Below are 25,792 nucleotides of genomic sequence, written 5' to 3'. Positions count from 1 at the left end.
GGAGATTCCGCTGGCTCTGCAAGGACGCTGTGTACCATCTCATCTTGTACCGCCCGGCCAGCAGGGCACCAGGGCCTGGGGGGCTGTGCACCTGTGGGATCAGGACCCTGCATCTTTGCTCAGTTGAGTGTGATCGGAGGGAACGCCCTATGATGGGTGGGCGGGGCCTGACAAGAAGCGGTAGCGGAGGAGGGCAGGTGCAAGGGTGCTGTTTCCAGATAAGAGATCTGCAAAGACTGGTCCAGTTCATGGTTCTTGAGAGGCTTAGAAATTTGCTCTGGGGTAATTGATTAGGAAGACACCCTGTCATGGGGCCTGAGGCTTCATCCTAACGTTGAGCAGACAAGCGTTGTTGGCTCCCTGCTGGGGCCCCTAAGGAAGGGCTTGGGATTTCAGGTAGACTGCTGCAGTCCACTTTCAAGCTGCCCCCATGGATTGGATCAAGGCCTATACTTTTGAGCTAATTTATCTGTTAATTGAAGGTTTTCATGAAAAGCAGATTTAAAAAAAGGTATTTGAGAGATGTATTTTGTAAAATATAAAGCAGAAAGGTAGTCTTAGGACCCTTTTCCCTGGGCACTCCTGCCAAGACCTGTTTCCCCTCACAGTGCATTTTGAATCCCATCTGCTCTGGAGTCTGGGAAGAGCCCCAGCTGTCGACCTTGAGCAGCCCTCAGCCTGGGGTGGGCAGGGGAGGCCGCTCCTAAATCACTCCTGGAGTCTCCCTGCATAATCGGCCTCCCGGTGGGGCCAGAGCTTTAAGCCTTGCTGGGGGCCTGGTGGGGGCTCTGCCTAAAGCCTCCTTCAGTGCTGGGCAGCGCCTCCTGGCTGCGAGCCTCACGGGATCTCTGGGAGCTGGGGCAGCTCCTGGCCAGGTTCCTTCCCAACAGAGCTCACAAGGTTGGCACTTTTCCCTCCCCCTGATTGAACTTTTCCCAATATCCCCTTATCTTCACAAAGAGACACACCGTTTTTCTACACTGGGAGCTGGTAAAATGAATTTGTGCTGAGAAAGCCGGGATGCTGGAGAAGGCCCGGCAGGAGGCCGGCGGCCCTGAGAGGTCCTGGTGTGCAGTCCCCTGCGAGGGAGGGAGGGGCCTTACAGTTTCCCGCAAACTGTTGCTAAGCTCCCCACCCCTCCTTGAAGATAGCCTGGCTGTTTCATTAATTCTGAAAACGTGGGGAAAGGGCCCTTTCAAGGTGCCACTTGTGCAAATATATTCAAATGATCATTCCAATGATTTAACTCGCAAAGGGTCAGCCTTCCCCGAGTAAATCCAGTTTTTAATGTGCCTGTCTGAGTGATTTCATTAGGTTGCAATGTTAAAGAGAAGTGTATACCGATGCATAACTTATACAAATGTATGCAAATGAGGCACCCGGAAGGCGCCCAGAGTGTAATTCCTTGGAGATTCCCCTGAATTCCACCACTGCCGTGGTGGATCAGCTGTTATCATCACAAAGAGCAGCGGCACCCAGCAGGGACTTGAGTGTTATAAAGGCTAAAACGGGGAGGGGGGGCGCTATGGGGGGAGAGCAACGGGGACACCCAGAAAGCTCTTCCAGTTTCAGAGCGGTCTCGCCCCGGGCTGGCTGTTCAATCGCCGTCCCCCACAGAGCTGGATTTGCAGCAGTCTGCCTGGTGCTCCGAATACAAATCAGCTCTCAACTTTTGAACCCCTTTTGGTAGGAAAAGAAAAATAATCACAAAAAGAAGCCAATTCCTGGGCCAGGCAAGGGATGGGTTTAATTTCTTTTCAGGTCGGGGAAGTGGGGAGAAGAACCCAATGAAGCCCTCGGGGCTCTGCTCTGCTGCCTGAGTGGGTGGTATATGCGGGTTACACCTCTGTGGCCTGCTCTCAGACCATGTGCTGGACAGAGAGGAGGACTGAGTTTCTTCGAATTGTTAATAAAAGTCTGTCAGCCGGGCGTGGTGGCACACGCTTGTAATCCCAGCATTCGGGAGGCTGAGACAGGAGGATCACGGTTCACCAACAGCCTCAGCTACTTAGTGAGGCCCTCCGCAATTCAGTGAGAACCTGTTTCAAAATACAGACAAAAAAAAATAGGGCTGGAGATGTAGTCGGAGGGAGAATGCCCCTAGGCTCCAGCCCTTGCATCATAAAGGAAAAAAAAAAGTCTGCCATCATCAGTTGCAAAGAGCTCAGGTTGTGTGGACATCCTGGACTTGAATTCTGGGGGCAGGGGATTCCTCCCTTCTCCTTCCTCTGCCATTTAGCTCCTTTCAGGACACGAGGGACTTGCTGCGTCTCCAGCAGGAGCAGGTGGGTATGATGTTTGAAAGGGTCCCTAGGCCATGACACCAGAGCTTCCTGACACTCAGAAAAACCAAGAAGGTGGGGAAAGGCTCGTGTTGTCTTCCAAGCATCTTTGGCTCCCCCAAAACACTGAGCACGGACATGCCCGGCAGCCTGGACCTAGGCCCTGGGGTCTCCTGGGCAGTATGGTGCTGTTCCTTTTTTGAGGGTCACTGGGTCCCCTCTGGGTTAATGGCGGGTTTGGATAGAGACGTGGTGTTGCCGCCCCTGGCTCGCTTGCTCCGTCCTCTTATCGTGCCCACGCTGGCTCCTTGAGTGTGCTCACATCTCTGATGCCCCCGTCACTCTCCTAGACCCAGTGGAACAGCCCACTATTGGCAGAGTCCAGAACCCCAACCCATCTCGGGCCAGGCGTGCACCTCACACCATCTGCTTTTCCTGGTGTGCATCTTGTTGCCACTAGAAACTTCTCCTTCTCTGCACCGCAGCCCTAGTCCACCTTAGGACCCAGAAAACACTCCAGAGAGCCTTCCCAAGCCCCCGGGCTGCGTGCGATTCTGCTCCTCAAAACCCTAGTACCTTTTCACTCACCAGCTGAGCCTGGTCTTCCCTGTATTTGTGCCAGGAATCCCACATCCGTCCACAACAGAGACCATGATGGTAGCTCAGTGGGTCGCATGGCCAGGGTAATAATTATCCCTGCATTATTCTCCCCATCCACAGTTTCGTGTTCCATGGTATGAAATACCTAATGTCAACTGCAGTGTGAAATTATTAACTGGAAAATTTCAGAAACAAACACTTGGTAAGTTTTTAATTGCACCTCTCTCTAAATTGTGGTGCAAAGTCTCAGTCTGTCCTGCTGGGTTGTGAGCCATCCTCTGTTCAGCGTTTCCACTAGGTATGCGTCACCCTCCTGTCACATAGCAGTGCCCGGCTCCTGGGCCGGCTGTTGAGGGCTACTGCACTGCATTCACCTACTACTGGCTGTAGAGCCTAGGAGCACTGGTGCTGGCCCTGCCGACACGCCACAGAGATGCTGAAAAGTGCCTCTTTTCTCTGAAAGGGCGAACATTCTCAACAGGAAAAGAAGAAAATTATCATATGCATAGGCCACTGAGATCTATGATAAAGTGGCCCCTTTACAAATTAAATTTTATCATCCGGTATGTATGTGTAGGAAAAAGCGTGGTGTATAGAAGTCTCGGTGTTCTCCTTGGTTTGGGCATCCACTGGGGGTTTTGGAATTTATCCCTCTCAGCTGAGGGGCACCCTGTTTAGCACCTACTGTGTGCTCAATTTTTTGAGATATTACATCAAGTCTGCTATAGCCCTCTGAAGTGCATTCCTCTTTCTATATTTTTGGGTACTGGGGATTGAACCCAGGAGGATTTTACCTCTGAGCTATGCCCCTAGTCCTATTTTTTATTCTTTATTTCTTTTATGTGTGTGGTACTGGGGTGGAACCCAGGGGCTTTCTACCTCCAGGCTATACTCCCAGCCCTATTTTATACTTTATTTAGAAACAGGGTCTCACTAAGTTGCTGAGAGCCTCACTAAGTAGCTGAGGCTGGCTTCGAACCTGTGCGATCCTCCTGTCTCAGTCTCCCAAGCTCTGGGATTACAAGCGTGTGTCACCATGCCTGGCTTTATTCTTTATTTTGAAACAGGGTCTCATTAAATTACAGAGGGTCTCACTAAGTAGCCAAGGCTGGCCACAAACCTGTGATCCTCCTGTCTCAGCCTCCCAAGCGCTGGGATTACAAGAGTGTGCCACCAAGCACAGCTTGCGTTCCTCTTTTATTAGCTTCTGTATCACTGAGACCACAATTCCTGACATGAACAGCATAGAGAAAGTAAATCTACTTGGCCCATGGTTTCAGAGGTAGAGTCCATCGTCAGCCAACTGAAAGACAGACATCATGGTGGCATGGAATGTCAGAAGACAGCTGAGCTCAAGTGAGTGGAGTCCAGAGGCAGAGACAGGAAGCAAGCAGGGACAGATACAGTTCCCATGGCCACACCGCAGTGCCCCACCTCCTCTAGCGGAGCCCACCTCTACAAGTTACCACCCAGTGAATCCACTTCAGTTATCAGCCTTTCAGTGATGACATTATATCTCTGATTTAAATATTTGATTTCTGAAATATTTGCATTGCCAATACACTCGCATTTCTAGGAGATAGTCAGTGTTCAAACCATAACGGCTTCCCATGTGCACATGACTGATGGCTGCCAGGGCCACCTGTGGTCTGAGAGAACAGAGCCTGTCGGGATTTGAACTCGGCTCTCTCCCTGTATCCAACACACACTGTGTGTGTGCCAGACCCTGTGCTGGTAGCTGAGTGTACAGAAATGAGCAAAACTGGCCTGTGTGATAATACTCTTTCTGCGCATGCGCGCATGTGTGCGTGTGTGTGTGCGTGCGTGTGTGCGTGCGTGTGTGTGTGTGTGTGTGTGTGTGTGTTACTGGGGTTGGAACCCAGGGGCATTGTACCTCTGAGCTACACCCACAGCCCTATTTTTTATTCATTATTTTTAAACAGGGTCTCACTGAGTTGCAAAGGGCCTCACTAAGTAGCTGAGGCTGTCTGTGAACCATGATCCTCCTGTCTCAGACTCCCAGGTGCTGAGATTACAAGCGTGCACCACCACGCCCGGCTTACACTCTCTTCTTAGTGGATGCCTTATTGTTAGCTTTTTGAGGACATGCTGAAGAGGTTGGAAAAACCTTTTTTATAGCTGAAGTCCCAGATGACAGTGAGCACTGCTCTGGGTCATGCACTGAGCGGAAGGCAGTGCGGCTGGGCCCATGGTCGTGAGAGGAGGCCTGGGAGCAAGCACAGACAGGATCGCCCCCCACAGCGGTGCCCGCCTCTCCTCCAGGCCCACACTAAGCTCCTGGTGCCACGTCATCCCGTGAGCCTGCAGTGTAGCTGCTGCGCGTCAAGGGTGGGTGTGGGCGCCGTGAGATCTGACTGTGAGGTCCGGCCACGCGGGCATGCCAGAAGAGGACAGAACAGAGGAAAAAGAAAGAGAAGCGCCCTGCCCATCGCCCTGCCCCAGATGACCTGCCACTAGCACTCCCACCCACGGCTTGCACGACTACCCTGGACCCCCCATTCCTTGCCCCACAAAAAGCCCGAGCCTGTAAGGAGGCGGCTCTCTGACCCTCGTGGTGGTCTCCTGTCAGGTGCCTCCTTCGAGGTTTTATTCCTGTTAAAGCCTGCTCCCTGCTGTGGGGCCGTGCTCTTTACCCCCATCAGCGGGAGCTCACCGCGCAGGGCCCGCTCCACATAAGGGCATGTCTGAGTGGAAGCCGCGGCTGCCGGCTGTCGTGTGGGGGACAAGACGGTGGTAGACATGGTCTGCCTGGCACAGCTGCCTTCTAGAGAAGTCATGAGGACACTGGCTGGGGAGGGTAATGACAGCGGGAAATGACTCAGCTGGGATGACATCAGACTTGACTCAGGAGACGCCATCCTCCAACGTCAGTGAGCTGGACCCTGGAGGCTGCCAACGCACAGGCGCCATGTGTCACCCTGAAGCCATCAGCCTCAGGGAAGTGACTCCTGGCCCTCCAGGGGTGGAGGCCGGTGTCCTCGGGACCAGCATCCCCTACTGTACCTGGGAGGGGTGATTAGAACCCAGGCCTCCTTGCCTGGCTTTGGGGGGTGGATGTGGGGACACGTCACTGGGCTGTGTGGGGGATCCCTCCAGGGAACTTGCTATCTGCCGTCAGCATTGACGGTGGAGAGCAGTGGGCGGTGGGGGGGGCAGCCTGCTGGAGAAGCCAGTCTCGTGGCCAATGCGCTCCTCTAGCCCTGCACTGAGGTGGGGGGGGCATGGGCACACAGGGACAGGGAGGCCACTGTGAGACATCGGGGTGTTCAGAGGGTGCAGCATGAGGAGTAAGCAGGTGGGTGCTCAGGGAGGGAGCAAAGGAGAAACCGGCCTGCACCGTGGGTCAGAAAGGGCGCCGCAGAGGTGGTAAAAGGAGGGGCTGCGAGGTGTGCTGGACGTTTGGGGCTGGCAAGCATCTGTGCAGAGGGTGCTGCCAGGTGGCCCAGTGGCGGTGGCCCTGCAGAGGGAAGGTCCTGGCATCAGGTGTCCAGGGGAGGCCCTGTGACTGCCACCGCCTCTGCTCCCCACAGTGGCCTTGGAAGTGTGCTGAGGTGGGCACTAGCTGCGCTGGAGGTGCTGGGGACACAGTGTCCAGATCCTCAGAGCCTGGACAGGACGGCCCTGGACTGGGAGCTGCTCTTCCTACTCCTCAGAGGCCCTTTGAGCATCTGTGAACCTCCCAGTCGCTAGGCGGAGCCTGCGCGCTTGGTCAGCATCAGTCCCAGAAGGAGAAGGTCCTTCGGTGGCACTGATGACCAAGTGAAAGGTCACTGTCTCTGCAACACTGGTGACATGCTAAAATCAGTGTGTGGAGCGTTTGTGTTGAAGTCCTATAAAAGGCACAGTGAGGGCTGATGGAAGACATTCTACAGGAATTAAGAGCCAGCCCTGACTTTGCCTCCCCGTGGGCCGCGGCAAATGCCTGGCATCTCTGGAGTCGTGGCCACGTCCACTGAGGCACGTGTCACCCCACTGCTTCTGGCAGAGCTGCGGCAGCCACCCAGTGTCACCGCTGTGGGTGTGTGGGATACCCAGGAGCCCCAGGCACAGGCAGAAGGGTGTGACCCTGAGCGCCTCATGGTTTTGAAAGTTTGAGCTGCACCAGGGAAATAACAGCCTTGCTGTTTCTATGGCTCTGCTATAATTTGGAAATTGCGTCCCCCAAGGGCTCACATGTTAGAGTCTTGATCGAGGTGCAGCACTATGAGAGGTCGGGGGACTTTTAAGAAGAGCAGCTTAGGGGGAGACCCATAGGCCACTGGGGTCCTGCCTTTAGAAAGGATTAGGTATCCTGGTAGGACCCTGAGTGAGTTTTCTAGAGAAGGTTGTTATACAAGAAGCAAGGCTTCCCCCAACCCTTCCTGTCTCACCATGTGGTCTCCCTCTTACACGTGTTCCACCGTGATGCCATCTGCCACCATGATGGTGGCCAAGGGCTTCCTTCACCAGAACCCGTGCCATGCTGTTTAGACTTCAGCTTCTAAATCTGCAAGCGGAATAAACCTTTGCTTTTGTAAGCTAACCAGCCTCAGGTACTTCATTATAGTCATGGAAAGTGAACTAGGATGAGCTCTGACCATTTTTTTCCAGTTGGTTGGGCCCGCAGAAGCCAGAAATTCCCAAATAAAATTAGCTTCATGCTTCACAGATAGTAGGTTTTCAAAATAGTAGCTACTTCTCTCCCTGTCCCTGCATTTAAAAAGCTATTGCATAAGTTCAAAAGTCTACAAAGATAGTTTGCTTGAAATAAAAGATGGTTATAGTCTTGGTGGCAATGTAAGTATCACAGCTCTGAAGCCGGCATTCTGAACATAGCGTGGCGCTGGACCAGGGGAACAAGAGTTATGGGAGCAATTTAATCCAAATACGATTTGACAATCACAGCAATTACGGCCCCGAATGACACCCCGCAGGACGTTTTATTGTGGGTATGGGTTTTCTATTCCCGTTGCTAACAACCAAGCGAATGTTTTGCTGGGTGATCCTAAGTAAAACAAGGGAATCCAAATAAGCTGAGAAGCATGGTCTGAATAATGTGGGAAGTTCTGCCTCGAGCCTGGGGAGCTCTGTGGACCCTCATACCACAGTGGACCAGGTCGCCGGAGTTCATCCTGACAGCGCCAAGCTACTGTAAAACACTCACGAGTTACGATCTTTAGAGCAGCCATGTTGACATTAGCACTACTGTTAAGTACGTGTGTTCTTCATCTATTTCTACACTGAGACCAGTGTACCTGACAAGAACAATCAGGAGAACAGGTTGATCTGGCTTACAGTTTCAGAGAGCCAGTCCACGGCCAGCTGGCTCCAAGGCAGAAACGCTGCAACGGCAGGGTGGGCGGAGGACGCCACTTGGCTCCCGCAGCCATGGAGCAGATGAGGGGAGGTGCGGAAAGAGTCCCAAGGCCGCCTGTGATTCACCACTCACTGCCTCTCGTCATGCCCCGCCCTTGAGCCTGGCAAGGACCAAGCTTCCAACACAAGCTTCCAGGGCCATCTCTGGGCCCAAATCCCAGTGCGAGAGCGGGAGACTAAAGTGCGGGGTCCCCAGAAAGCGCGCGGCACTGTTTGCTATCACTCTGAGGGTGCGACGTCTGCACCCGCGCTCGTGGGTCTCCGTACTGGCCTTGCTGGAAACCTTAGTTTCCCGTTGGTTCTTGTCCCCTCTCTGGGGTTCTGCCGCCGGCTTTGTCTGACACCGTAGCTCGCTTTGAGGGTGCCACCTGGGTCGCCTGTGCTTCTGCGATGGACCACGGGATGGATGCTGTGCTGGAGGTTTCAGGGGGTCACTCACCTTGTAGGTTCTTCTCCAGCACTATAGGGGTTTCCTGATTTTCCCACCACTTTCTAGCACCTCTGTTTTGTTTTGTTTTGTTTTTGGTGGTACTGGAGTTCCTGGAAATCCTTCTACTTCCAGGCTGCACTCTCAGACCTATTTTATATTTTTATTTGGAAACAGGGTCTCTTAAGCCAGAGAGGCTGGCTTCGAACCTGCGCGATCCTCCTGTCTCCACCTCCCAAGCACAGGGATTACAAGCCTGTGCCACCACACCCGGCTAACCCCAGGCCCATTTTATTCTTTATTTGGAAACGGGTCTAAGTTGCTGAAGGTCTTGTTAAGCTGCTGAGGTTGACCTTGAACCTGAGATTCTAGTGTTTCAGCCTCCCAAGTACTGAGATTGCAGGCGTGCAACACCATGCCCAGTAGTGATGGGTATCAAGGGAAAATAAAAACAAGGTCAGAGGAGAGAGGTCAGAGAAGCAAGGGGAGGGGGTCATGTGGCATTCTCACAGATATCGCAGGACTTGCTGTTAACCCGTGGGATAGAGAGCTGGTTTGGAACAGAGCAGCAACCTGGTCCGACCTTCGTTTTGTGAGCTGTGTAAGTCAGTGATTAGCACTACCGGCTGATAAAGTGGACTTCGGGTCTTATGACCCCTTCTGACTGGAGGCCCTCTCCAGGAGGGAGAGCTCCCTCCTGGTGGTGACACAGGGACCCAGCTGTAGCCAGCTGTAGTGCTCAGGCTGGAATACAGGGCTGCAGAGTTTCTGCACCAAGAGAAGGGGCTGTGGAGGAGGCAAAGTGCTCTTGGCAAGCCGCTCCCATTCCAGGTTTCTTGGTAAGAATGTCTCAGGTCACAGCCCAATGCCAGGGCTGGGATGTGATGTCATCTGTGTTCACAGACAAGGACAGCGTGCTAGACAGAGCATGTCCACTGTAACGCTGCCGCCGCCTCGAGAACAGATGGAAACAGAGCCACAGTGAGGAAGCAACCCTCCGCGCAGCTCCTCCGCTGTCTCCAGGCCTGCTCCTGGGAGTAGAGACTCCCGGCCCTCCCTTGAGACCAAACACAGGCCCAGGCGTGCCACTGGCGTGCTCCAAGGCCACCACTTGCACTGCTGGGAGAAGGCCAGAGGATATCTCGAAAGCTTACATTTCACCAATGAAGAACATGGCGTGCACCTGACTCGCCAATGGAGAAGCAGAGGCGATCCAAGTCCTTGTCCCCTGGCTTCTCCATCAGCGCAGGGTTCTGCAAGCACAGGGCAGGAGCCTGCAGCGGCCCCAGTGGTGCCTGCCCACGTGGGCCAGAGAAGAAAAGGTGGCCAAGTTCTGTGTTGTTCATGAAGGCAAGAGTGTGCCTTTAAGTGACATTTTGAGGTTATATTCTTTTTATTTCTTTGGGTATATATAAGATGAGTATAATGGTAATACAGTCATTTAATGCCATATTTAGCGATAAAAACCATTGGCAGCACCAAATGGCTTCCATTTTCTGAAGAAACTTGTCCACTTAACAAATATTGACCAACAGCCTCTTCCACCCCAGGATCAGTTCTGGATTCTGTTCTCACCAAGTTGTTCCCTGTACCTGGAGCCTCGCCCCTGCAATCCAACTGGGTTGACACAGGGTTCCAATGAGTAGGCCCCCACTTTAACTTTATGGGTACAAAATGCCGTGCTCAGATAGAAGTATATAAGTACCATTGTGGACGGCAAAATGAGTCTTACAAAGAACGAGGATGCTCCCACTACTGGCTGTGTTTATAGAGTTGGAGAAGCGTTGGGAGCCCAGCCACACGGCTTGCTTCCTGCGACACCTTCCCTTCCATGGGGGAAGCCTGTTCCTGCCTCATGGGGCCCGTGAGAGAGCCTTTCATTCCAACATTAGGGGCCTTATTGAGCCCGTGGTATCCATCAAGTCCTGTTATGGGAGAGAAGTTACAATAATGGAGACTGACCCCTGCTAGATGTAGTTTTCCAGAATCAGGCAAAAACCAGAGATTCATCTCCACCAAGCAAGTCACAGGGCTGAGAGAGCGGGGAAGCTAGATCGTGGGGGATCTTGGTAAGACCCCGTCCTGCTGTGGGACCTGCTATGTCACCTCTTTGACCCTCAGCTTTGTGGCATGTCAAATGGCAATGATAATATTGGACGAATCAGGCAGACCCTCTTGCTGGAAACCCTGGACTGCATCAGTGATTCATATGCTCACCAGGGGCCCCCAGAAAGTGCCTGGGCTGCGACCACCTTCACACGGCCGCTGAGAGCAGAGTGTTCTACCCTATGACTGCCATCTCAAGGGCTTCCAAGGCCTCTACTTGTGGACAGGATGGGAAGCAGCGCATGGAGAAGTCCCGTCTGCTTCTTAAAAGCCTTCCTGGAATGTATGCACACCATTTCTGCCCACTTTCCCCTGGTGAGAATTATAAAGCTACCTGGGAGCCAGTGGACCAGAAAATGGTCCCAGACGGGCTGCAACACCAGAGCTAAGTCCACTTCACAGAAAGAGGCCACCCCCCCTGGTAGACAGGTGCCCACCTCCGCCACACATGCTAGCTCACTGGGCTGCTTGGCGTCAAATACGGTGTGTAGCCCTGACTATGGGAGTGCCAGCCAGCTCAGGAGAAATGCTGTTACCTCGTTAAATGAATTCTAACTTATTATTGCATATTCTGGAATTAAGTTCCCTAATCCCTTCCAACTTCAGTTTCCTCCCGAGTGAAATTGGGCAGAGTAGCACTGATTCTACAGGATCGATTTAAGGATCAAATAACATCATGTATGGAAAGTGCCTGCCATACGGCGGGCGCCAAGAAGTGGTCCTGCTCTCGTGGTTGCCATGGCGGCTGTGGAAGCCCACAGTGCTCCGTCCTCCCGGGGTCAGGAGGGTGGGGACCCTGTTCGCGCTGCCGGGGGGAGGGTGGTCAGTCTGCAGTCCACTCTTCTACGACTGGCGGTGCCCTCTGGCCGTCCAGGTGCGGTTGTTCACTTGCATTGACGTCGGTTTTCCAATCTCTGGTGTGGGAAAAACAAGAGAAGCTTGCTAACGTAGCAGAGTGCGTGAAATTATATTACTTTAATTGCTGCAAGTCCTCTGCCATGCAGGTTCTAGCTAGAATCTGGATGGAAAAAAAGAAACAATATAAATGGCAATGCTGAAATGTGCCATTGTGGGGCTGGAGTTAATTGCGAATGCACAATGCAGACCATACACAGACAGGCTTTGCCTCCTTAAATATGAGCTGGTCCCTACTGGGGATACACTTCTCTCTCTGCCGTTCCCTCCTGCCACCGGATCCTTTCTAATCCATACGGGGGATCGGTGAGACTGTTAATGAGGGCTGATGCGGGGAGGGCACACACGCCACCCGTCTCTGTCCTCTTCAGAAATGCTGGCTGACGTACCTGTGTATCTGTGATTGACCAGCATCCGTGCTGTGACTCCTGCAGCATTCGGATAGGGGAGCTGGGACGGGTCTTAGCGTTGGCGGTTTTGCTAACCAGGAGGCTGTAACGCGTGATCACAGATCACGGATGAACAAATACAAAATGCCAGCGGGCTCTGTGGAGCGGGCAAGGGCGCGTGGCTCCTGTGTTGTGGGTCAGGGTCTCCCAGGGCACCTGCCCCTCCTGCAGACACACAGTATCCCAAAGCTGCACGGGGTCTCTTTGAACTCTGGCTTCTGATGGTTTTCAGACAGTAAAATTCAGGCTATAGTGTGTTGCTGTGTGAGCTACTTGCACAAATCATTGTGTATCCACCACAGTCAAGAGAGAATATTTCCACCACCCAGAACCATGCCCCAACCCCGCGTGCTCCTCCCCTCCCCGGTGGGAAGGCCCCCAGAGCGGCTTCCCCAAATGCTATCTGTAGGATCCTGCGGTGTGGGAGCTGGTTCTCTGTGACTGCTGTGGATCCCAGGGACAGTCATTTCACGGCCGGGCGGTGTTCCATTATTGTTCAAACAAGCTGCGGCTTTCTAGTTCACGCACATCTGGCTTGTTTCCAGCTATGGGTGAGGCAGGAATTCGACTGCACTCTCCTGTGCTCAAGTCTTTCTTCCGTACCCCAGCCACCCAGCACCTGCCTCATGGTTGTTTTGAGGTTCCCATGAATCCTGCTACATGTAGTGCGTGGCCTGGCACCTGGCAGGTAGGTGTGCGACCTACCTGTAAGCTACCACTGAGCGATGGGGGATGTGCTCAGACACTGCGTCAGCCTTGGCCGCTCCTACTATTAACTGTGCGATCTGGGACAAGCTCTTAACCTCTCTGTGCCCACGGTTCTTCATGGGCAAATGATGATAACAACAAGGCCCATCTTGGGGGATTAATATGTTGACGTATGTTGAGGGTGATCAGTATGCCTTTAAGAACTGTCAACATCCTGTGCTCCTGTCCATCACTCTGCAATCCACCTACAAGTCCCACCCCTGGAAGGCTTTCTCTGAAGATAGAGTGGAGGGTCTGGTTAAACCACCGACCGTTTACATGGCCACTGTGGGTACTGTGAGGTCTGGCCATGAGGTCATGCCAGAAGACCAAGAACAAAGAAACAAAGCGAGAAAAACAGCCCTGACCATCTCCCTGCCCCCAGGTGACCTGGCCATCAACCAGTGGCTTGGATGAGTACTCCTGTACCCCACTTCCTTGCCCAATAGAAAGCCCCAAGCCTGTAGGGAGGCAGTTTTCTGACTCTCATGGGCTCTCTCCCTGGTCAGATACCTTCTTCCAGGTTTTATTCCTAAATAAAGCCCATTCCCTGAGGTTGGGCAGTGTTTTCTTTGCTCCCACAGACACCAACAGCCACATAGATGCCATTCTCCCTGGACCTCCGCGGCTTATCTATAAAACGAGAGCTTGTTTATGTCTGTGTCTAGGACCCTTCTGTGAAGAGGGCCTGAGAGTTCCTCTTTCTCTGTGCATAATTCCATCGCTAGGGAGGACCAGGCACAGGGGGCTGCAGATTTTGCTGCTACAGACCATTCACAGGAGCGGCTTTGCTTCTTTTACCACGCACCTTTCCTTGTTTCTATTAGTTTGGGAAGAAGAGATCACAGTTGCTTTGATTTGGTCTAGAACACACATCCTGCGTGAGGACATCTTCACCAAGGGCGGGGCCAGAGGTTTCTTTCCCCTGTGGGTGGTGAAAATGCCAACTTTCATCGGAGAGAGATGGCGGCCTCACCCAGTCCAAGGAGCACGGTGGCCCTCCTCCACTTTCTCGTGGGCTGTTGACACGTCGATGCTATTTTCCCACCTGACTTTCTGAGTTGAAGAATGATTTTTCAACACTCCACGGGTTGAACCGCCAGCCCACTGGGGTCTCTTTTCCTTTGTGAGCAGGTGCGCCCCTTGCTGCTCACACTGCTCAGGGGGGCTCCCCTGGGGCTGACTTGAGGGGTGACCAGCCCCGAGAGCCGCCCGCTTTCAGAAACCCATTCTCTAGCTCCTTCCTCACGACGCCCTCATCCTATCTGTACAAGCTTCTTCTGGTTGGATGACGCTGCCAGAGTCCAGGGACACAAGTGCTGGACAGCAGGGAGTCAGAGCCCCGAGCATCGGCAGCCGGCGGCTATATGAGAGCCTAGGGTGTTCGCTTCAGCATGAGTCCACCTTGGGGTGGCTGGGAGTCTGTGACCCCAGCATTCAGAGACAAGACCATTGTACCTGTACAGCTGTGGGTTTGGGAGACGCTGGGTACCATTCCCCAAACAAGCACACAGGGTGGTCTGTGCAGGCCTACCCAGTCTTGTCTTCCTAGAGGGGATGGGAGGGGAGGGCGCACCTCGCGCATGCCCTGACGCGGTCCAGTCCAGCCAGCAGACTCCCAGGCGAGCTTGCTAACACAGGTAGGGTCAGCCGGCGCGTCCTGTGCCTTTCACCACCGTCTCTGTTTCAGGGAGCTGGGAGGTACGGGGTTCGTCCTACCAAGGGTTGTTTTATGTTCTAACTGAAGTGGTCCTTGAGGATGATGGCGTCGGCTGGATTTGACAGAAGTTGTCACAGTAGGAAAGAGGAAGGCGCTTGTCTCCTTCACGTAAGTGTGGAGAGGGCCCGCTGCCCGGGCCCGCGGGTCACCTGCCCCAGGACCTGCCTGTCTGCTTCCCTGCTATCTTCCAAGCTCCTAGGTCTCATCACACTGTGGTCACTAGGGGCTCATGGAAGTGTGGCCCCGCCCAGCTCTCCCACTGTGGCCAGCTCCTCTGTCCTCCCGGTCACTGCACGCACGTTCCTGGGATGGCCCTGTTCTGATGGATTCCAGCCATGGAGGCCTGGGGACCACCAACTGCTGGGAACTCATGGCCACCAGACCTCGGGCTGCTCCAGACCCCAGCGGCCAAGTCCTTAAATGTGCTCAATTCCCATCAACCCCGCCCTCCCCCAGGAGCCTGGCCTGGTCTCTAGCCACACAGAAGCACTGTGGCATCTGCTCCTGTCACCTGCTCGGTCCCAAGGTCTCCATGACCTGCCCTGTTCTCCACCTCCACCACCCCGGCTGGAGCCAGGAAGAGCAGGTGTCCCAGCCTCCGCCAGGGCCAGGTATTGCTCCCCGGCCTGGGCCTTCTGTCCCTCCTCTGTGGTTCCTGAAGCTGCTTCCCACAGTGGCCCTGGCAGGGTCTCAGTCCCCTCTAAGAGATGGCCATCGTCAGCCCTCTGCTCTCAGAGTGGCCACTCCTGAGACCGCCCCTCAGCAGAGGTGCCTCGAGTTCCCTGCCCTCCTGCCCACCTGGCCCCACATGCCTGCCGTTATCCCCGCCCCTTCCCCTTGACCCCTGCCTATCTGCTCCTCTCAGTGTGCCCACATGTTCCCTGCCCTCCTGCCCACCTGTCTACCTGTCCCACTGCCCACTGCTTTCCTGTCCCCTTGCTCACCTGTCCCCCGCCTGCCTGTCCCTTGCTCACCTGTCACCTGTTCACCTGCTCACCTGTCCTCCTGCCCCTGCCCACCTGGCCTCTGTCTCAGCTTGCGGAGTCATGGACGTGTGACCAAGCTGGGTACAGAGAACCAGAGGGCACGTCCTGAGGCTCAGCCTGGTGTGGCAAGGGCACAGCACCCCGTCAAGATGGACTCCAGGAAGCGCCCAGTTCATGGGGACACGCCGGGAGAATGGCTACAACATGTGGGACTGAGTGAGCCCAGGAGCCCGGGGGAGGGAGAAGGGGTGAGGGCGGCCGGAGGGAGGGGGAGGGCTGTCGGTGACGGGATGATGGAGCGGACACATGGAAAAGCTGGCATGTAATGCAGCATGTGACAGGGAGAAGCCCTGGCAGGCAGAGCCCGTGACAGACATAACATGGATGGAGTGAGCGCATGACGGCAAACTGTAAACTGTGGCCGGGAACACCTGCCTGGCTGGCGGGCTCCTGGCAGAGGACCGCAGGGGAACTGGGGTCCAAGCCCATGGCCCTCTTCCTACTGTCTGGCTCCTGGCCTGCAGTGGCTCCCTAACGGGGCACCACCTCTCCGGTCCCTGGTCTGCCCCTCGTGTAGTCTCCACTGAGTATCTGCATAACTGAGAATCTCAAACCAGATCCTCTCCCTCCCTTCCTTAGAGGCGGCCACTCCCTAGCCTTCTGCTTCCTCCCCACTCCCGCACCCCAATGCCAGCCTCCTCCTCCACTCCTCTCCTGTATCACCACAGCCACCCAGCGTGTGGCCTTCTCAGAGGAGCCATTCTCAACCCTAGCCTGGCCCCTCATGGAGCCATTGAATTTCCCTGTGGTTGGTCCTTGCCTGGATTGCCTACACCCCTGCCAGGCGCAAGCCCTGATCCAGCAGCACCCTCGGCGGGCAGGCTGGCGGGCGGGCAGGCAGGGCAGCGGTGGGTGCCAGCGAGCTCTGTGGTGGGGATGGATGCAGGTCTCCCTGCGGTCGGTTTCCTGCGGCTCCCTGCCCTAGTTTCTCTGCTTCTCCCTGCACTGCACAAGAGCCTGTCCAGGTCTGGCTGCCCATGACAGGAGGAGGGGGAGAGAGGAGGGAGGAGGGAGGAGAGGGACCAAGGGCAAGGTGGGAAGGACACCTGAGCTGTGTTCTAATCAAAGCCCCCACTTGCTGATTGACCTTAAAAAGATAGGTGCTCCCCCATTTACAATGGTTTGACTTGTGGAGGTGTGAAAGCAGTGGTGTTCAGCAGAAAGCACACGTGTGTGTGTGTGTGTGTGTGTGTGTGTGTGTGTCTCACTGTGATGGAACCCAGAGGCATTCTACCTCTGATCTACACCCCCGGCCTGATTTTATTTCTTCTATGGAAACAGGGTCTTGCTAGGTTGATGAGAGTCTCACTACTTACTGAGGCCGTCCTAGACCCTGCGATCTTCCTGTCTCAGCCCCCAAGTACAGGGATCACAGGCATGCGCCACCACGCCTGGTTAGAAATCACACTTTAAATTTGGACTTTTGGTCTTTTCCTGCACTAGCAAAGAAGTGTGCTGGGCAGTGGTTACGAGCTGAAGACCTCAGGCTGCCTTTTGGTCAAGAGGAAAACAACCAGGACCCTACGGTGTGCTGTGTTGCTGGGCCAGGATGCTCAGGAGTCAGGGGTATTATGTGCATTTTTTCCCTACTGTGGTATTTCCAGCATGGGTTTATGGGCATCGTCTCCTCGTTTGTCAGAGCCACCTATAACTAGTTAATAGTCTATTACTATGACTAGTTATAACTAGTCAAATAAGCATTTCCCCTTCTAGCCATCTCCCAGCAGTAGCCCACCCTTCTGTCCCATACCCTCCTCACTGAACTGCACATGTCAGATAAGATACATTTTTAGCCAAGAGCCTGCTGTTTTGATGTGACATTGACCAGATTTTCTATTTTCTGTTGTTGACTAAAGGGCTTCTTATGACCTTAGAGTGTCTGGGAAAGTTATGGGATCAGCCGAGGGTTTTGTTGAGGGAAAGTAATCAAGAGGCAGGCTTGTAAGATAATGGCGTGAAAGAATAAAGTGGCTTTGTGCTTGCAGCACGAGAGCCCACGTCCTCCAGTAGACTGGTTACACCCACAACTGTGGGCGCAGCTTCTGTTAGCATTTTACACTCCTCCTTTTGATCAAGCACAAGGACGTTGCTTTCCAGCAAGGTTGTACAAACACATTTTCTAGAAGCATCTAACGGAGGACTTGGTAAATTTGTCTTCACATTCGGCAGCACTGACAATAGCCGATTACAATGGACCTTTTTGCTTACACTAGTTCTTTATCCGCAGGGGTAAACATTCACAGTGTGTGTGTGTGTGTGTGTGTGTGTGTGTGTGTGTGTGTGTGTGTGTGTGTGAATAAGAACTTTCTATAGCTGGTTTTTGGGTCATGTTGCAGGTAAGTCACAACATTGTCAACAGGAGCTAGCTAACATGCTTGTGCACCTGCTGTGCGCCAGTGATGGAGATTTGCTGGACTGCACACTGGATGAGCTTTACAAAGTCCTGACATAGATGTTCCCCAAACGGCTTCCCACCATGATGATGGCTGAGCGCCGTGACGGTCCCAGCAGGGCTGGGGCCTGCTTCGCTGTGTTCAATTGCATTTTGTGCTCGTGTTTAACATTACAGCCAGGGAGAGTGGGGCAGGATGTGGCTGCTTGCTCACCTCTCTGCAGAGCTCTGAGCAGTGAGTGAGTGAGGGCGGCTTCGGTCCTGTTTAAGAAAGCGCTGTCGTGGTGTTGTGCTCTGGTAAGGACATGTGCCACGTAAGTAGGAGTGGAGGAGCATATCTGATACAGAATGTAAGGAAAGAGGGAGCTACTCCGGGTGTCTCCAGTGGAAGGGGATCGATCCAGGTGAGGGGTGCAATGGACCTGCAGTCAGAGCCTACAGCGAGGCCGGGAGGTGCCGCTGGTTGTCAACATATTCCGACACGCGGGAACTGCTGGGGCATCTTCTAGATCAGGGGCTATAGGGATTGCAGGGACACCACTGCCAATATCTGATGATACACAACCCTGGGTGGGTGATTTTTACCAAGGTGCCAGAAAGTGTCTACAGCAATCCTATTGATAAATATGTGATGTCCACACTCGCTGCTGCAGAAAATGCTATTTTTCCATTTCTGTCTTTATTTCCCATTTCTGACCTTTGCTGGGGTCTCTGGGTACCAGAGAGTTTGGGAAGCAAAGGGGGGTGGGCTCCTTCTATCCATACATAATGTGCAGCCTGGTTCTGTGATTTGGGGGCATTTTCAGGTAAAACCAATGTGCTGTGAGATGCGTCAGGGAACATAGAAGGCTTTGTTCATCCAGGTGATTTCTGGAAGTGTACAGTTTGATCTGCGGTTTTTAGGGTGTCTGGGAGTCGACACAGGGCTAGACTTCTAGGAAGAGAGGGCAGTGAGTCAACACCAGCAGACATGTTTTTTGAAGTTTCCCAGAGATTCCTTCTTCTTCAGTGGGAGAATGGGCTTTAGGGAGAACAGGATGGGCCTGAAAATGTGAGTTCTCAGATGATGTTCACAGACAATGGAGCCCTGATCCCAGCCTGGCATGGAGGGGGGCGCTAGCAAGGATGCTGGGGCTCAGGGCTCAAGTACATCAGACTGGCTGGGTGAGGTGGGAGAGGGAGACGTCTGTGGCCCCTGTGGCTTTCATGAGGATTGCTCCACTGTGGTGCCATTACCTTGGGACAGGAATGTACAGGCACAGGTTTTATGAGTCCCAGGTAGAGCCCATACTTGCCTACCTCCCGATTGCTGGCTGCAATCCTTCAGCCTGTCTTAAATCAGGGTTGCTGCTTGGTTAAAATTCTCATTAAGTTCTTTGGAATGTCTGGCAAAGCAATTTCAGTCTGCTCTGTGGCTGGGGGATTGGATGGAGCCGTGAAGGCAAGAGAGCCCGAAAGTCAGCCGTAAGAATGACCACTTTGATTTTCCACATCGGAGCCGGCCCCGTGAGCGTGGTATGGGACCGGAGGCTGCAGAGCTGGTGTGGCCAAGCCGACCTCTGGAGTTGTCAGGAGTGGGCTGGGAGGGCGTCTGCCCTGAGACAGAGGGCTCAGGCTCCCAGCCTCTCCTTTACCAACTACACGGCCATCACTCTGCCGGTACCCTAGGAAGGGAGCTGCACGCTGGGAGAGGCAGGCGACCGGCTCAAGGTGCATGTGTGTGGTGTGTCCAGTCATGAGCTCTGGTTCATCGCTCGAGTCCTCTGTGCTCCTGTGATGGACGGGTGGCCCTCCCAAGGCCTCTGTGTACAAGGTGTCCATGCTCATCTGTGATGAGCACATGGGCAACAGAATCCCACCGCTTCCCAGTCTCTCTTTCCCCCTGAGCTGGACGCCCCGCTTAGTGTGGGCTTCCCTCCTTTTTCTGAAATACTTTGTCCTTTTCAAAGACCGATTGTTAGGTTTATTTTAAATTATTTAAGTTCCGAAATCCCTTGATTTACAAAGGGCTTCCTTCGCCCTTGGTGTATGACATGGCCCTACTTTACATTTAACTCATTTAGTTGTCCATTTGATCTTCCTTTCCCCCCATTTTCCCAGTATTTCATCGACTGAACATATTTTGGGTCCTATTATGTGTCAAGTGCTGGGAATATAAAATGAGGCAGTGTCGTGCGTGGCCTTTGGAGTCATTTTGTAGCCAGGAAGGCCCAAATTACACAGAAAATTACAATGGAATATGATAAGTACTGTAATAAAATATAGGAGCTCAAGCATTAATTACGCTAGCATTCAGGGGGAAGGGCCAAGGGTCCCAGGAGAAAGCTTTGGAGGCCAAGCTTCGCGATGGAATGGGAAGCCCTCCAGGTGGCCTTGGGGGACCTCTTTCGCCAGAGAGGGCGTGGGCCCGAAACTCATGAAGTGTTCACATGGTCGCTTTTTGTGTAATTGGTGCCTTAGTGTGTGTGTGTGTGTGTGTGTGTGTGTGTGTGTGTGTAACAGCAGTAAGACATGGGGCCCAAATGCAATGGACCTCCCACGTCCAGTCACAGTGCAGCCACAAGAAGCCAAGGACACGGCTGCTGAGACCCTCAGCTGTGCGGCCGCCCTGCCACGGCCATGACTCGGGGTGAGCAGCACAGGCGTCCCTAGCCCTGGCTCTGCCTGGCGGCACTGTGACAGGGCAGGAACCCCCGTCTGTGGCTTCACCCTCCATGGTGCTAGCTAATCCTGGCCTGAAACGATTAAATGGAACATTCTGAGATTTTTATAGAGAAGCCACACTCATGGAACTTTTATTATGGTATGTGGTTGTAACTATTCTATTATTGTTGTTCATCTCATACTGGTAAACTAAACCTCATCATAGATATGTGTACACACGCACACGCACGCACACACACACACACACACACACACACACACACACTCTCACACTCGTGTCCGTGGGTCCTGCATCTATGGATTCAATCAGCTGTGGATTGAAAATGTTTGAAGAAAAATCTCATCTGGGCCTAACTTGTACAGACTTTTTTGGCTTGTCACTTTTATCTAAACAGTATGGTATTTTCCCCTAAAGTATAGATATAGCATTTAGATTGCATTCGACATTCTAAGTAATCTAGAGGTACTTAAAGTAAACCAGAAGATGGGCACAGGTTATATTGTGCTACTCTATAGAAGAGGCGTGGACATCTTTGTATTTGGGTATTGATGGGGGTCCTGAAACCAGGCCCTTGTAGATACTAGGGAACAACTGTGTAGGAAAAAGTAGGGCTTGGTGTTGTCCTCGGTTTCCGGCATCCACCGGGGGTCTTAGAGGTATCACCCATGGATCCAGGAGGAACTAACACGTCCAGTTCCAAGCACCAGATTTACTTCTGATTTTGCCCCGGAACCTCTGCTCTAGCCTCAAGAGCAGGCAGGGCTCCCGGAACTGAGCACCACGAGCTGGGGCTCAAAACAGCACACACTCATTCGTCCCCAGTCCCAGACGCAGGAAGTCCAAGTCAGGGAGTCCAGAGGGGACCCTCCTCAGCTCCTCCAGCATGGTGGCTCAGGAGTCCCTGGGCCGTGGCAACACTTCTCCGTCCCTGCCTGCGTCTATCCGGCATCTGTCCTGATGTCTGTGTCCTCAGCCCGCTCTTCTGCCTCCATCTCTTCTCTTACAAGGACACCAGACGTCCTGGATCAGGCCCTGCCCCAGTGACCTTGTCCCAACCAGTGACATCTGCAGAGACCCTCTTTCCATATAAGGGCATATTCACAGGTCCCAGGGATTAGTTAGGACTCAAGCGTGAACTTTGCCCATCATAGTTCAGCCTAGAATGGCCAGCTCCCTGTTCAAGCAGGACGGAGGCACACTGAGCGGGCTGCCTCCACTGCCCCCAAAGACCCGGAGCCCCGACAGGCTCTTGTACACTCCTGAGCTTGGGACAGTTACTAATGCAGCATCCCTGTGGCCACAGACAGGAGAGTCTGAGGAGACAGGGCTGGAAACCCAGGAGGCGCCCGTCCTGAGAGGCCTGTACCTCTCCTAGGGCTAAGCGGCCAGGGCAGAGGACCATGGGATCCTCACAGTTAGAAATCATTATGTGGGAAGCTCAGTGTGTTGCTTTGAGCCACCTGGTTCTCAGGTTGCCAGACACCCACCCCACCCCCATGCTCCTGGGAGCCAGCCCGCTGGCTGGGGCTCAGGGTTTAAAGCAATCCTATGGCCTTAGGAAAGGGAGCCTGGCTTCTAGAAGATCCCTAGGGGTGCCTGCAGGGGAGGCTGCTTCTCAATCCCCTCTGCATTAGGTAATGATGGCTCTGCCCCCCTTGGGGCTGCGAAGCCCCGCACAAATCGCCTTCCTGCCAGTGAGGGCTGAGCTCTTTAGAACACTGCTCTCCCATGCCCAGGCCAGCAGCTGTTGGCAGCGTTGAAGGGGGGGGGTGAGGGAGCCTGGGGGACAGGCTCGGTGGAGAGGGGCAGAGGACGAAGGTCCCAAACCTCACCGACACTGGCTTTGTGATTTGTTCAGAGAGTCTCTAAATCCCCCTCCAAACAACAAAGGGTGGCGTCTGGGTCTGCGGATTAGAGAAATCCTGAAATAATTAACTCACTAAGTGAGGACCCTCTGAGCACCTGCCGCTGTGAGCTGCCTGCTGGCCGTATGGTGTGGAGGTGCAGGGACTGGGCGCCGATCCCAGAAGATAAAGCAGCTCCCACCCCTGGTGACACCACAGCCAGACAGCCACTCGGAGTGGGATGGCGGTGGGGTCCCCAAAGACCTCCAAGACCAGAGTGGAGTCTGTGCCTCCCCATGCGGAGAGAGGAGGGGCTGGCAGGCATAGCAACAGTGTGGAAGATGCTTCCAGATCAGGAGCATCAGGGCACACTCAGGGACTCTCTGGACAAAGTCCCGGCAGGAATAGGAGCTGCCCAGGGGAGTGGAGATGGGGCTGGGTGGGCTCCGTGCGCACACGCGCCACCTCCTCACTGGTGGCTGGAATCATTAAAGGTAACGGGCACTTTCTGGGGCACAGGCTCCTGTTGCTGCTTGTTCTGAAGACAAGCTCTTTAGCGTGTGAGACTGGTGCTGGCAGGTCAGAACGGCAGCCCAGAGCAAGGGCAGGCTGTGGGAAGGACCCTGGACCAACGCCATGGGGGATGTCTGGCACCTTCCAGGAAGAGCAGTAAAGCTAGGCTAGCAGAGTCCTGGGCTGGAGTGGGGCGCTCCTCTCTTGAGCTGCCCTGAGAGTCACCGGAGGATTCCACGCCTGCAAAGGGGCTGCCCAGGTTCCCCAGTCCTCCCCAGCTCCGCAAGCAAGGATCCTTGGCCACTTCCTCTGAGAATGCGTGCTGAGGTTGATGTTGGGGTCAGAGGTGTTACAAAGGGTAGCGTGATGAACAGGGCAGTGATCAGTGTGGAGTGATGGCCACACTGCTTACGCTAGGGCAGCCATGCAGGGAGGGGAGGGAGCAGCACCCACGTACAGGCTGGAGGGGGCACCGCACTCTGGCCCTGTACAGGACCTGGCCCTGTCCTCTGCCATCTTACCACGGCTGGTTCCCATCAGCAAGTAGGAGGGGGCTGCTCACTAAGAGCTTGAGCTGAGTGACAGACTGATCTTCCCATCTGCCCGGGAGCCATTGATTGGAGGGTACGCTGAGCGGGCCTGGCGCCAGCCCTTTGAGACAGCACACCACTCAGGCCCAGGGCTCCAGGGCGCTTCGGTGGGTGTGTGGAGCCACACGAGGGTGTGCCTGTAGGGCCCCTGCATGTCTGCCTGGGCAGCCCTCGAACTAAAGGGTGACCCAGGAGCAGCCCTCCATTACCCTCAGAAGCATCGCGTTTGGGGACATAAGTGAAACGGTTTATACAAGGAAGGGAGAGGAAGGGGCTGGGGATGTCCTGAGGCATGGTCCTTCCGGTGACCAGAGGCGGGAGGGGGGGAGAGAATAAATATGAGCAAAAGAGGGAGAGGGAGAGAGGACAAGAGAGAGAGGGAAAGAGGGAAAAGAGAGAGGGCGAGGGAAAGGGAGGGAGGGAGGGAGGGGGAGAGGAGAGAGAACACAGCCTGCAGCAGCGGCAGGATGGCCACTGGGGTGTTGAGGGCCAGCTCTGAGCCGTGTGGGCCGAGGTCCCTGGGCTGTGACTGGTCAGTGGGCAGGGGGTCCACGCCTGAGCACATCCTCAAGCTCGTCAGCCACATCCCTGTGGAGGCCGTGGCCCCTTGCCCCTGGTGCGAAGGCGGAACTCTGACAACTCCTGTTCTCCCTGGCTGCCCTTGCGGTGGCGGCCCCTCCCTCCAGAGCCCCCCCCCCCCCGCACCCGCTCCAGGCTTGGCTTAGGCATGGTGATTCGCCTCCCTGTGACCAGACTGTGTCTGTAACTGGCCGTATCTAGCGCCCTCTGTTCTGTTGCTTCCTAGGCTTCCCCAGCCTGAGCCCAGGAGGAGAGAGAAAGGAGCCAGAAAGGCCGCAGGGATCACAGGCCGCTTCCCAACCTCTTAGAGCAGAGGCCGGGCACCACACCCAGCACCTCCAGCCACGCCTGACTGGGGGGTGGTGTGAGTCTGTGTGATGTGTGCAGTGTGCATGTATAGTATGCATGTGCCCATGCACACGTGTGTCCTTTGTATGCATGTCTGTGCACACACACAGGCATGGCAATACACATGCATGTGCGTAGTATTTACATCTTTGTGACATTCATGCTTGTGACATGTGCACATGGCATGTGGTTTGCTTGTGTATGTCTCTGTGTTTAATGTGTTTAATGTGTGTATATGTGTTGTGTGCATGTATATAGTTAGACCTGTGTCTTATGTATAATATGTATGTGTAGAGTGGGCTGTGTGTGCAGGTATTGTGTTTGTATTTATATAGTAAGTGATGTGCTTGTGTGTTATACAAATGCATGCATGTATGATGTATATGTATACACATGTGTGTTATGCGCACACATGTGTGCATGTGCACATGTTCATTTCTATGTATGGTGATTGTGTGCTTGTGTGTGTCATGTGTGCATGTGTATCTATATGTGTGTACATGTCTGTATAGGGTGTTTGTATGTGTTGTGTGTGTGCTATTTGTACATGTGCATGTCTGTATAAGGTATATGTTTCCTGTGTGCTATGTGGTGTGTGCCTGTATGTGTGTGTACACCTCTGTATAGGGTGTATGTCATGTGTGCTATGTGTCTCCGTGTGTGTGCATGCCTATGTAGGATGGTTGTATGTGTCATGTCTGCATGTGTGTGTGCATGTCTAAGTAGTGTGTTTGCATGCTTCGTGTGGTCTGTGCCTTCACATGTGTGTGTGCATGTCTATGTAGGGTGTTTTTATGTGTTGTGTGTGCTCTGTGCCTGCACATGTGTGTGCATGCATGTATAGGGTGTGTTTACATGTTGCATGTGTGGTGTATCTGTACATGTATGTGTATGTCGGTGTGGGGTGTTTGTATGTTTCATGTGTGCTTTGTGTCTGCATGTGTTCATGTCTGTGTAAAGCATTTGTATGCATTGTGTGTGCTTTCTGTAAATGGTGTGCCGTGTGTCTGCACATGTGTATGTGCATGTCAATGTAGGTTTTTTACATGTTGTGTGTGCTGTATGCTGTGTGTCTGCACATGTGTGTGCATGTCTATGTAATGTGTTTGTATGCTTCATGTATGCTTTGTGTCTACACATGTGTGTGTGCATGTGTATGTAATGTGTTTGTATGCTTTGTGTGTGCTGTGCAT

The sequence above is a fragment of the Muscardinus avellanarius genome, assembly GCF_963383645.1.
Source record: "Muscardinus avellanarius genome assembly, chromosome: 15".
Classification (NCBI taxonomy): Eukaryota; Metazoa; Chordata; class Mammalia; order Rodentia; family Gliridae; genus Muscardinus; species Muscardinus avellanarius.
The sequence above is the reverse complement of the archived record's forward strand: the minus strand, read 5'-3'. Positions refer to the sequence as shown.